Source organism: Sitophilus oryzae, unplaced genomic scaffold, assembly GCF_002938485.1.
Source record: "Sitophilus oryzae breed Bouriz unplaced genomic scaffold, Soryzae_2.0 scaffold_1652_pilon_pilon, whole genome shotgun sequence".
Classification (NCBI taxonomy): domain Eukaryota; kingdom Metazoa; phylum Arthropoda; class Insecta; order Coleoptera; family Curculionidae; genus Sitophilus; species Sitophilus oryzae.
This window is the reverse complement of record NW_022146339.1, coordinates 320,677-334,646: the sequence shown is the minus strand read 5'-3', so window position 1 is coordinate 334,646 and position 13,970 is coordinate 320,677. Positions and strand designations below refer to the sequence as shown.

The 13,970-nt window shown below is 31.4% G+C and overlaps 1 protein-coding gene across 2 annotated transcripts in view; it reads right to left on the bottom strand.

Annotated features, from left to right (window-relative positions):
* Positions 1-11,515, bottom strand: part of LOC115880728 (protein tramtrack, beta isoform-like) — a 48,942-nt gene extending 37,427 nt beyond the window's left edge. For both annotated transcript variants that reach the window (XM_030898007.1, XM_030898008.1), the window contains exon 1: positions 11,399-11,515. The gene's annotated coding sequence lies outside the window, so the exon portion shown is untranslated. The remainder of the gene's footprint in view (positions 1-11,398) is intronic.
* Positions 11,516-13,970: the final 2,455 nt, after the last annotated feature.

Sequence of the window (13,970 nt, the reverse complement as noted above, 5' to 3'; positions counted from 1 at the left end):
CCTTACTCCTGTACTAAGCATAGTATAAATGTTTTTTTCTTGTAAATAACTTTCTTATCGTTTGCATTTTAAGTCTATTATTACTTTACGTTATTGTTCAAGTCTAAATATTGGTGCCTAACTCTATGCCTATATCAACGCCGCGCCGTAGAAACAAACGATCGAATTGTGATCCGATTCAATTGTCACGATTCTTTTTTACGGCTCATCGTTCAAATCTTATAGATCCGTGCTGGCCACGATTCAATTGAACGAACCGTATTGTAACCAATGAATCGATTCTCATGACTTTTTGATCGAACGATCGCATTGTGATCCGATTCAATTCTAACGATTCTTTTTTACGGCTCATCGTTTAAATGTTATGGACCCGTGCTGGCTACGATTCAATTGAACGAATCGCATTCTAAGCAGTGAATCGGACCTCACGATTCATTTTTAATATTCGTTCGAATGAACGACTCCTTCAATCTTTGCCCACCTCTGTTATACAATATGTCCTCGGATCGTCTCTACAAGAAGAAAAACATTTTTATTACATATTAACTTTTTGGTAAAAAAGTTTTTGCTTGATCTAAAATGGCTAAGCCAGTTCGTACTTTTCGAAATTGCCTTACCGTTTTCGACAAAAATAAAAAAAATATTCTAAAAGTCAAAATGTGTTTCTATGGTATCGCTTGGTTTCCATTCTTTTGAGATGATTATTATTCATTTTAGGAATCAACTTCAACAATATTTTTTCTATCTACGTGAGAGTAAGCTAGTAAAGCTCTCTAAAGAGTCGCTAAACCGACGCGACGCCCGATGTTTATTTCGTAAAACAGTCCTTCTAGTATTTACTACATTTTTTGTATCTTATAAAAAACGCCACCGTTTTTGAGGAAAAAAATGTTTTGCCGAAGCTGACTTACAAAAAATGTATCTTGTCACATCAAGCTATATAGACATATAAAATCTAGTATGCGCTTCACTGAAATAATTCCGGCATTACAGGGAACGCCTGATATCCGCAGTCAAACGATGTAACAATTGAAGATTTTCTGCTGTTGTAGGTCTGCTTTGGAAAAAAAATTCTACAAAAACTATGCAATATGGCGCTTTTTTACAGGAGTCAGAAAATGTAATAAATACTACTCAGGAGAGCCATTTTACGAAAATCAGTCGTCGGTGGAGTTGCAAAATATTTATACTAAAATTTATGTAGGCGTGGGTGTAGTTTTCACCTTTCCCGTACTTTTACTTGATTAATGTGAAAGTCAATTGTTAAAGCGCTTAGCAAAACATAGACAATCAAAATCTCATTCAAATCGGAATAACGGTTCTTAAAATATCTAAAAAAATGTGTTTATTTTTTTTGAAGTTTGATGCTCTCTAGCGGACAAACTAAGCACTTTTGTATAGAGGTAAGTTCTGTCCAATGAACTTATTTTGATTCCAAAAATACGTAGTAGTTCTATATCCAATGAATATTGGGACACCCTGTATAAAACTTTCAATCATCAAATGTTAAAGCACTTAGCAAAACATAGATACACCAAATCTCATTCAAATCGGAATAACGGTTTTTATAAAATCTTTGAAAATGTGTTTATTTTTCAAAGTTTGATGCCCTCCAACGGACAAACGAGGCATTTTTGTATATAAGTAAATTCTTCAAATTCAATGAACTTATTTTGATTCAAAAAATACGTAGAAGTTTTGTGTCCACAGAATATTGGGACACCCTGTAGGTATATTTTCACAATTTTGTGAATTAGCACTTAGTTTCATTCAAATTCTATTAGACATTAACCGTGGTTAAGGAAGTCCTTTCTTTGAAAAATTATAGGATCAAAGTTGGGCAATAAAAGTTCTATAAACTTTAACTTAATTGTTTCTTTACTAGGCAATAAACGGATAATAAATATTTGCATATAAAGAGTCTCTTTCGACCATCCAAGTACACCGATTAGAGAAATTTGAAAGCACCTGGTTGTAAACTTTACAATTTGTTGGGTGTCGTATTGCATTTATTTCTAATGCTATATTTAAGTTATTTTTAAATGACACACTAAGATTTATAAAAAATATTTGTCATATTTTCTCAAAAATAGAATCAGATGGTATTTATTAAGAAAATAGATACATTTCTTAACACGATACACGCTATACATATGTATACCTAGATGAACTTTTATAATACAACCAGTTTGAAATGCATTGCCTACACCTATGAAAATTAATAAACGCCACTAACACGCCAATCAAGTTTACAGACTTCTTTTAATTGACAACGCTATTTATAGGGAAACAGGACCGGCTCCAGTTATTTCATACATCGTATAAAATATAATTGTCCACCGTCCTTTTAATTAATTTAATAGTAGATGTTGGTCGCTAATTACTAAATTGGATTAAGTTGTTTTTATATTTTTGGTTGAAAATCTTATTATCTTAAATGCTATCTGCATGGATCTGTTATAACAGTTAACAGTTACAGCAATCCCAGAGATTTTGGTCTATCGACACACTAAAGTCACTCACACAAACATAAATATTAAGTAAGGTACCTACATACAATGTAATCAAAGTTTCATGATCAATTTTGATTTGTGGAACGTCAACAATTCTTATGAAGAATCCTATATTAATATATTTTAACCGTCAAAGACAAATCCAATGATTATTAAATCTCTGGTGTATCTATGCCCTCGCATTATGAACTAATGTCATGCGTACAATTTATCTTAGATAGGAACTATCAGAAACATGAAATAGCCATCTTATCCGATAGTCAAGAAGCACTAAAAGCGGTCAACTCAGTAACCATCATTTCGAAGTTGGTCAAAGAATGCCTAGAGAACCTGAACAAATTAGGCAAAGAAAATAAAGTCCTCCTACTCTGGCTGCCAGATTACCAAGGAATAGAAGGCATTGAAAAAACAAACGATCTATCTAGAAAAGGAATGAACACTTCACTACCTGGATCAGAACCGTTCTGCTTTCAAAACGGAAACCAACTTAAAGCGGAACTCAAGAACCAGGAAGACTCCATTCGTAACCTGGAATGGGAATCCTCCAACGGCCTAAGACACTCGAAGATATTTCTCAGAACTTACGACCGAGAAGGATCAAAGATTTTCCTTGATTTAAGTAAGAACAATTTTTAGTGCTTTTTTAGTGCTTCTGTCACGGGGTTTGTAGGACACTGTCTCCTCAACGAACACCTCAGTAGACTGAAGCTAAGAAACAACGGCGAATGCAGATTCCGTAGGGAAATGGGGAAACACCAGAACACCTCATCACTGAATGTGCCGAGACGACAACCATTCGTGCCATAAACTTTGGTACGACTGACATCGGAGATGAAGAACTAGCCTCTGTGAAGCCGTCTCAGATACTGGCTTTTGTCAAAGCCCTGAGACTGTGTGATAAGATATAACTCGTTATAACTCAAGAAATGTCAGCACACTATAGATCTGTAAAGTCGCTGTGATTAACCACTCCTCCCAAAACATTCTACATTCTATAGCTTTGTTCGGGTTCTTGTTATTACCGATTCTGAACCGTCCTAGAACTCTGCAGCGCATGCGCAAATGAAGTAATGTCTTCATATTTCCTTCTGCGCATACGCATCACAGTTCTAGGACGGTTCAGAATCGGTAATAAGAGAAACCCGAAGTAAGCTTATATGAACTAATCTCAATATAAACAAACTATACATGTTTAAACAGTCACCATCTAGTAATATTTTGATAAACCAGACCTGGCAGTTCACAAGAAAAATGAAACAAAGAATATATACTAAACAAATGCAGTAGCTAAGTAGATGACAGGGTGATCGTCATTTTCAAACCAATTTGACGGTGTTTTTTTTTCATTGTTTAGTTTATCATTGTTTTATGTAAAAAAATATGTATGATATCAAAATCTAGAGATATATTTTTGTCAATATAAAATCAACTTGAGGAATAAGTAATAATAAAATAAAACATATAAAGCCTAGTTCAGACACGGCTAGTAATTTAGTCGAGTAGCGAGTAATTTAGTCGTGTAGCGAATACCCACTTACCGATTATCGTTCAGACCAGTTTTGAAATTGTGTTTAGTAGTGCAATAGTGATGTCAAAACTGTTAAAATGGATAAGAAAGGACGTCGCGTCGGCGTCGTACGGAATTAAATAAGGTTATAAAAAACATAATTAATTTTATTTTGAAAGAAATTGAAGAAGAAATTAAACTAATTAACTAATAAACAATGAACTAAACACTCGTGACCATACTTGTTTTAGTGGCAGTTTAATAGTTAGTAGCACATGGTGGGGGACTCTACTCGGCCGTCAAAATAGAATCGGATGGATGCAGCCGACTAAACTACTACACTAAACTACTCTACTAATTTGTACTGTCCGCAAGCACTAAATTACTAAATTACTCGCTACTCGACTAAACTACTAGCCGTGTCTGAACTAGGCTTAAGAAACACATCGATTTCAAAGCCAACCCTGTCGAAAATATAGTTTTTATATGTATCTTCTTTTAAAATTTCCTCTGTATTATTTCAGAACAACCGTTACCTTCTTCATATATATTTTACACTGCGTAGTTTTCATATTATTTTGTCGTTATTGCAGTATCTTGAATATATAAATATATATTGGTATAATTGATTTAATATAATTTTGAATACCTAGTGGTTCTGAATACCTATACACAGCATATACTTATATTAAAAAGTGATAAAAAGTTTATTCCAATTTTCTTTTCTTTTCGATTTTCAAATTTGAAAAAATTAATCGGCTTTAAAACAGAGTGCTTACTAAAGTAGCATAAATTCGTCGAATAATTAAAATAATTAAAAAAGTAAAATCTCAAAAGTAAAAAAGTGACTCAATTTTTTATGACCAAAAAAGGGAAAAGGGCTACTTTTTGTTCACATCTAAGGAAGCATAATATTATACCGGGTGCGTCGCAAAAGTGGCTCACCCCCTATAACTTTTTTATTTTTTTAGATGAAATAACGAGACTAGGTACGTTAGTATATGACATAAATCAGGATTGACTGACGTACTCAATTGTTTTTGGTCACTTCCTGTTTCACCAGAAATGACTACAACTTTTGATTTTTAAATGGCACCCTCGATATTTTTATACTTTATTCGACAGAAAATGGCATTCTGAATATAATGACATATCATATGTCAACTTTTGACATTCTCGGTTAATAAAAAATTGTATTTTAAATTTCAATCTAGAGTGCCATGGCTATGTTAAAAACACTAATTCTCAATCAAGGAGCCTTGCAAAAATAGATTGGATCGTCTAATGTTTTAGTGTCTTGTCCTGGCCATTTAGAAAATGCTCAAATTGTATTTTTAATCATATCTCACTTGTTTCAAATGGAACGAGGGTGGCTCATTAGCGTATTTAGAAAAAGAATTTTTATACGAATAATTTGATACCATACACTTAGTATTTGAAGTCAAATTTTTGTTACGAACTGCAAGTTATAATTTCAAATAAACCATATGCGAAAATGTCAAAAGTTGACAAATGATATGTCATTCTATTCAAAATGTTATTTTTTATCGAATAAAGTAAAAAAATACCGAGGGTGACATTTAAAAATCAATAGTTGTAGCCATTTTCGATAAAACAGGAAGTGACCGAAAACAATTGAATACGTCAATCAATCCTAATTTATGTCATATATTGACATACCAAATCTCGTTTTTCTAACTAAAAAAATAAACAAGTTATAGAAGTGAGCCACTTTTGAGACGCACACGGTATAAACTAGCGATGGGAACTATCGAATGAATTAGACCATCGAATGGTTAATGAATGAATGATTTCAACTATCGAATGGTTTTATTCGAATAAAATCATTCATTCATTTGTAAACTAAAGCATATGTGACAACCTCGCCGTGCGACTAAATGGTTATCGTTGAGCCACGACTATCGAATGCTTTTGATAAATGAAATTTAGTATTCGTTTGGATTTTGTATGCGTCAGTGCATTATTGGTTCTTCCAAATTTTTATAACTTCGCCGTATAAATACTGTGCTATTTTTGCGTTTATTAAAATAGTTAAAATACTAAAATAGTAGTTATTTTTTATTTTTATTTATTGACGATTGTGTGCATGTGCAGGTGGTCAAAATTTTTCCGATAATTTGTGTGGTTTTCCGTAGTCCGATCTTTCAATTATTTCATTTTATATGGTATATGGTCTATTTTTAATGGGAAATTTTGAGAAGTAGCAATTTTTAAGAGATGAGATGAACTTACAATTAATTTTAAAAATACATATTTGTATTTTAGATGTTTTAATAATACCTATGAATTAGTTGGAACTTAATAATTATATTTAAGTAATGTGGTTAAATAAATAGTTATCGAACTCAAACTATGGGGTGAGAAAATTAAAATGAAAATTTTACACGTGCCAATTTAAAAAAAAGTTAACGATGTTTGTATTTTGTTTATGCTAATTCTCTTACATGTAGTTTTTTACGAAGAAATATTTCATTTATTTTTTAAAGTAAATGCCAGTAAAAGTAAATATAATTTTTAAATAGTAATATAAAGCACCTAATATAAATAATTTTGATTTCTAATTTTTATTTATATTTTCCTTCCATTACACCGCTTGCTTAGAAAATTAATAAATGTTTATATTTCATGATTTTAAAATTTGTTGTTAATATAACAAATTAGTTCTGTAATTATTATTATTTAATAAACCAACGTTGCCAAAAAAATTAGAGACTATATTATTTTTAAATAGGATCTAATATAAATAATTTTGACATCTAATTTGTTGTTTATATTTTGCTACTACTTAAAAAAATATTTATATTAAATGATTTTAAATTTTGTTGTCAATAGGTATAACAAATTATTACTGTTATTATTATTTATTAAACCAGTCTTTGCTTAAAAACATTAAAAATAATTTTCCTACATCCAAAATAACAAGTATTATTGCAGTGTAACAACAGAATATTAATAAAAAAATTCAGAATATATAGACATACTATCCCTAACTAACTAAAGCCAAACAATAATATTCTTTGCTAATATCAACTAATACAAAAATATGGCAACAGCACCCTTCATAATGTATTTTCTGTGTAAATACTAGCACCTCAATAAAAAAAATAATGTGTCCTTATCTATATATGACTCCGCAAAAAATCAAAGATGCCGGCTTCTTTCATAGCATTGCCACCGACCGCTTTCTCGAAAAAAAACCTACGTCGCCGGGCGACAACTAAAATTCAGTTAATATTTTATTATAATCGATCCTGACGAATAAATGAATTTCATAAATGAATGAATTTTATAAATTTTATAAATGAATGAATTTTATAAATGAATGAATTTTATAAATGAATGAATTTTATAAATGAATGGTTTTTGCTGCCGAATTACTAGAATACAATATTTCAAGGCAGATGACGGATCTATTCGATAATTTTTATTCGAATAGTTTTCAACGAATGTTTTCTTACTAACTATCGAATTATTCGAATGAATTGCAACTATCGAATGTTTCGATAGTATTCATTCGATAGTTCCCACTACTAGTATAAACAAGGATAGTCGAAATAATACGTTAACTCAAAACGGGTTTTTATGTTAACACGAACTGTTTTTGAAAAAATTTCGATATATTGCATAATAATATAAATATATAATTATCATACATACATTAAAAATGTACAAAAGACGCCTTATTCGTTATAAAGCAAGTACCCTTTCAATTCCATAAATAAAAAGATCAGCTATGTGGACAAAATTTAAATAAAACACATAACTCAATATTAAAATTACTAAATTGCAGTTGCGGGTTGGAACCTTTGGTGTTGGTTAGGTTTGGTTTGGTTACGGTGGTACGGTGTTGGTTAAAATTTGGTTTACAGCAAAGTAAAACACTAAAACACTAATTCACTACAACACTTATGCACTGATCGCGCGTTTCGCTAACCATGTTAGCATCATCAGCAAATGATTAAACTGCGACTCTAAAAATGATTAAAAAAGTTGCTGATGATGCTAACATGCGTTAGCAAAACACGCAACTTGTGCAAAAGTAAAAGTGTTGTGGTGATTTAGGGTTTTATTTTGCTGTTGTAACACCAAAGGTTCCAACAAAGATGAATTATTCTCCAGTTCATTATATGTTTCATTATATACATATTTAACAAAATGTTACATATAGTCTGCCAGGGAAAACTTCGACAGACGACATCCAAAAAATGACAGAAAAGACAATATGCATGTAAATTAAAATGACAGATACCACTGTCATTGTCAGGTATCTTCCCGTTGGATGGACTAATATTTGATATTCTATAATTTCCTACTTTCAATATTAGGTAGTTTAATCATAAAACAGTTAATGCATTACCTATACCGGGTGCGCCTCAAAAGTGACTCACCCCTATTTTTTTAATTTTTTCAAATAAATAAACGAGATTTGGTATGTTAGTATACGACATAAATTAGGATTGATTAACTCATTCAATTCTTTTCGGCCATTTCCTGTTTCACCGGAAATGACTACAACTTTTGATTTTTATATGGCACACTCGGTATTTTATTTTTTTTACTTTATTCGATAGAAAATGACACTCTAAATAAAATAAGATATATGTCAACTTTTGACATTTTCGCTTAAAACAAAATTGCATTTTAAATTCCAATTTAGAGTGCCATGGCTGTGTTACAAACACTAATTTTTAATCAAGGAGCCTTGGAAAAATAGATTTGATCGTCTAATGTTTTTAGTGTTTTGTCCTGGCCGGTTAAAAAATGCCCAAATCGTATTTGTAATCATATCTCAATTTTTTCAAATGGAAAGAGTATGGCTCATTAGCATAATAATTGGGAAAAAGCATTTTTTTACGAATAATTTGATACCACACACTTGATATTTCGAGTCAAATTATCGTTATAAACCGCATGTTACAATTTCAAATAACCATATCGACGGTTGAAAGGAGAAACTGCTAATACGCCTCTTTCATAACTTTACAGAAGACCTGTTTGTCTGTTTTATTTTGAAACTCTGTCGCTTGGCATTATGTTTCTCATAATTTATTCAAAATTTAAAATGTTTACTGCGCCAAACCATAGGATTATTAGGAAGAAAACCTAAGTAGATCGACGCAGAAAAATTCGCTGATTTCGATAACTCAATTTCCACAAAAGTGGCAAAAGTTTTCTCCTTTCAACCGTCGATATGAGAAAATGTCAAAAGTTGACATTTGATATGTCATTTTCTATCGAATAAAGTAACAAATTACCGAGGGCGCTATTTAAAAATCAAAATTTGTAGTCATTTCCGGTGAAACAGGAAGTGACCGAAAACAATTGAATACGTCAATCTAATTTATGTTATATACTAACATAACAAATCTCGTTCGGGAATCTGAAGAAATATAAAAGTTATAGGGGGTGAGCCACTTTTGAGACGCACCCGGTATAGTAAAAAAAACGAATAATCCATTATAAGTTAATATGTATTGCAATTCATGAAGGTATTACATTTATATATTAAAAAAACTAAGATAATGTATTTTTATTAAAACCTCATAAAATTTACCAACTGTCAACTGTAAGAAAAATTAAATTACCAGACTTTTCAGAGAAAGAAATCTTCTACAGATATGTACAGGGACATCATTTTAAGTGTCTCATTCGATTTATAATTTTCCTGTTTGGTATTTAAAGATAGTAGAAAGATTTTCTAATGTAGTTTTTCGCGAGGATGCCGATTCTCTACATCAAAATTTTTGAAAACGTCAATTTTGACAGATACGACGCCATCTTGATTTTATTTAAATGGAAACCCCCACATATTTTAGCATGGTCCAGTAGACATATTTTAGCTAATTTCAAAAATATATAGTTTAGTATACTTTGCTCTTACCGTTTTCGATATACAGTCGATTTAAAAATGAATTGTTCCAGAATCATTTTAAGTATCTCACCCAATTTAAAATTTTCCTCTTTTCTATTTTAAGATAGTAAAAAGATACTTTAATGCAATTTTTCGCGAGGATGCCGATTTTCTACATTAAAATTTTTTACAACGTCAATTTTGACAGATACGACGCCATCTTGATTTTATTTAAATGGAAACCCCCACATATTTTAGCATGGTCCGGTAGACATATTTTAGCTAATTTCAAAAATATATAGTTTAGTATACTTTTTTGCTCTTACCGTTTTCGATATACAGTGGATTTAAAATGAATTGTTCCGGAATCATTTTAAGTATCTCACCCTAATTTAAAATTTTCCTCTTTCTATTTTAAGATAGCAAAAGATATTTTAATAATTTTTCCTTGAGGATGCCGATTTTCTACATTAAAATTTTTTACAACGTCAATTTTGACAGATACGACGCCATCTTGATTTTTTTTTTAAATAGAAATCCCCACATATTTTAGCATGGTCCGGTAGACATATTTTAGCTAATTTCAAAAATATATAGTTTACTAAACTATATATTTTTGGTTTGGTTTGGTAAAATAAATTACATTAAAATATCTTTTTACTATCTTAAAATAGAAAAGAGGAAAATTTTAAATTGGGTGAGACACTTAAAATGATTCTGGAACAATTCATTTTTAAATCCACTGTATATCGAAAACGGTAAGTGCAAAGTATACTAAACTATATATTTTTGAAATTAGCTAAAATATGTCTACCGGACCATGCTAAAATATGTGGGGGTTTCCATTTAAAAAAAATCAAAATGGCGTCGTATCTGTCAAAATTGACGTTTTAAAAAATTTTGGTGTAGAGAATCGGCATCCTCGCAAAAAATTACATTAGGAAATCTTTCTACTATCTTTAAATACCAAACAGGAAAATTATAAATCGAGTGAGACACTTAAAATGATGTCCCTGTATAGATAACATAGGCAACCAGAATATCATAACAGACCTTATCGGAAAAAAAAGGACGCAGCCGACAAAGCCGGCACGAAAACAGCATTCGAGCGTGTATACCCGGCAAAGTCGTAAAAGAAAATCGATATACCGATGTAAACGATTTCAGTTATTGTTGAATGTTTCTGTTAAATATCAATATGTCGTTTTAAATAAATCTAAAGAAACTTTAATATACTTAAATGATAGTGTAAAACTTTTTTCTACAGGTGTAAATAATATGTAAACAAACAATGTAAAAGAATAATAAATACAAAGAAAAATACCTACATATTATAAAGTTTTTATAAAGTATATTTAATTTAATTTTTCGCACGTGTTATTAAGAGTAAAAGATTAGGTGGAAATATATATTAAACAACTTAAAAGTGAGTTGCTTTGTATGTAACATAATATAACGTGGATTTAATAGATTCATAAACAAGGGAACAAGACGGTTTTTGCCTACCTGCGAAGGAATGTTTAGCACTTGTGACTGGCACCACTGTTACTTGAAGAACTGAGTGCGACGCGTACTTCGGGGTGGTTATTTGGCGAGATGCTTACGTTCCGAGAATCTAACGAACTCTAGGGTGGTTTGACCGAGCCGGGGGGAGGTAAATTCGCTCCGGCAATCGATAACATTGGAGCGTCCCATTGATTTTCGCCAGCCAATAGCGGCGGCCCATTTATAGTATTGATCGGGGTTGTCTGTGCGCGTACAACTACACAAATCAGGTCGATAGCATGGGACCGCGATAGACCGTCTATATTTGCCGAATCCCTTTAATAAAGATTTTGCGATCGGGAAAACGCAGGTAGGTCTGTTTTACGTTAGGGGACTCGAAACTATTATAAATTAAAATTCAGAGTGGGACTTTTAAAACAAAAATAAACCCGAGAAAAACTACTATATTTTCGAAAATATATTTTTTATGCTGGATGTCCTATATATTAAAGTAAAGAATTTGTTGGAGACTGGTTGGAGATAGCAAAAAAGTAAATATAGGAGTTAATAAGCTCTTCAGCTAGTTAAGTTAAGCTTAGGGAGTAAGCTGAATCGTCAGAAAGTGGAATAAAAATAATGAAAAGACGATCAGAAAATTACGAAATAAGTTACTTTCTTACACCCTGTATATTTTAAACTTTTTTTGAAAAATCTTTTTCTTCCAATTTCAAATATGTATGTAGTTTTTCTATATTTGCGTGAATAGTTTTTGATTTTTTTTTGGTTTAGTCAATGCAACCGCTACCCGCTATTAAAAAAATGCATTTAATAATAACAAGTTACAAGAAAAGTAGTTTACCAATGTTCTTAATAAGATCTACTCTCTCAAGGGCTGTAATTTTCTCGGGAAGCATCTTAGGTATATATACAGGGTCCGGCAATAGTGCGTCAGACACATAGAGAGCTATAGAGATCTGTAGCTCCTAGAATAAAAAATTGGAGATTTTGTTAAGTGCAAAGTGCAAACATGTACAGGGTGGGTCAAATTCGACGCTTTTAAATGGAAACACTCTTTTCTATAGGAGATAGACAAAAACTAATATCGGTGTCTGGAGCTCAATTTTTGTCAAAAACATGATGGCGAAAACCGCATATCGATATCTGTTACATTTTCGGAGTTACGGGGTGTTTTTCAAAAATATGCATTTTAAACAAATCGCTGTAACTTTTTTGCTATGGAAAATTTTGTATTTTTATGAAAACATTTCCAAAGCACCTTTTTACAAAGAATTTAGTGGTTTAAGTATAATTTTTTTAAAATTAATAAATTTAAGAATTATCAACAGAAAATTTGATTCTTTATATGGGACACCCTGTATATTTTTACTTTAATGAAAAGAATTTAAAATTACCTTTCCAAAAATATAACACATTATATATTTTGCTCGATTCCTCTTCAAGATATAGAATATATAAAAATTCGGCCCGCTTAAATAAGTAGGCTTTGAACGGCACCGGCTGTAATGCGAAAAAATTCTAGCTGTGAGCATCAATTAAAACGAAAATAATATTTGCTATGAGAGATGCAGAATTTTATAACAATTTAAAATATATTTAACAATCATCAACAGATTTAAACTATATCTAATAACAATAAAAATAAATAGCAAACCAAGACATGAGATTTTGCTACAGGTGTTGTGACATATCGACCGTCTTCTGTTATGGACAGACGGGGCAGTTTTTGAACATTTCTCGCGGAATTCATTAACTCAGGGGGGGGGTTTGATAGATACCCTCTCATAACTGCTAAGTATTTCTAATTCTTGTCTAGATTATACGGAAGAATAAGGAACCTTTATTCTTCCACAAATATATCCATAGGATTAGATCCATGGGCACTAAGTCAGGCGGCCTCGACGGCCAACGGCTGGGATTTTGGTTAGCTATTCAATTATTCTTAAAATTGGCTGCAAAAATTTGCTGAAAACTTCAGCGTTCAGAGGCGGTGCGTCGTCTTGCTGGAAAAATATATTTTCGAGTTCCATTAAGCGCATATCATCAATAAGGGGCCAAAGACTACTAGTTAAAAGTGGCGAACTTTTAAAAATTCTGTATTTCGAAGGGGATTATAACAAAATATCAAGTGTGCTATATTATTGGAAAGGTAATTTTAAATTCTTTTCAATTAATTAAAAATATAGAGGGTGTCCCAAATAAAAAATCAATTTTTCTGGTGATAATTCTTAAATTATTAATTTTAAAAAAATTATACTTAAACCATTAAATTCTACGTAAAAAGGTGCTTTGGAAATGTTTTCATAGAAATACAAAATTTTCCATAGCAAAAAAGTTACAGCGATTTGTTAAAAATGCACATTTTTGAAAAACACCCCGTAACTCCGAAACGGTAACAGATATTGATGAGCGGTTTTCCATCATGTTTTTGATGAAAAGTGAGCTCCAGACACCAATATTAGTTTTCGTCTATCTCCTATAGAAGAGGGTGTTTCCATTTAAAAGCGTCGAATTTGACCCACCCTGTACAATATGTACTAAGATGTATTTCAGGAAAATATTTTAATTTCTATAG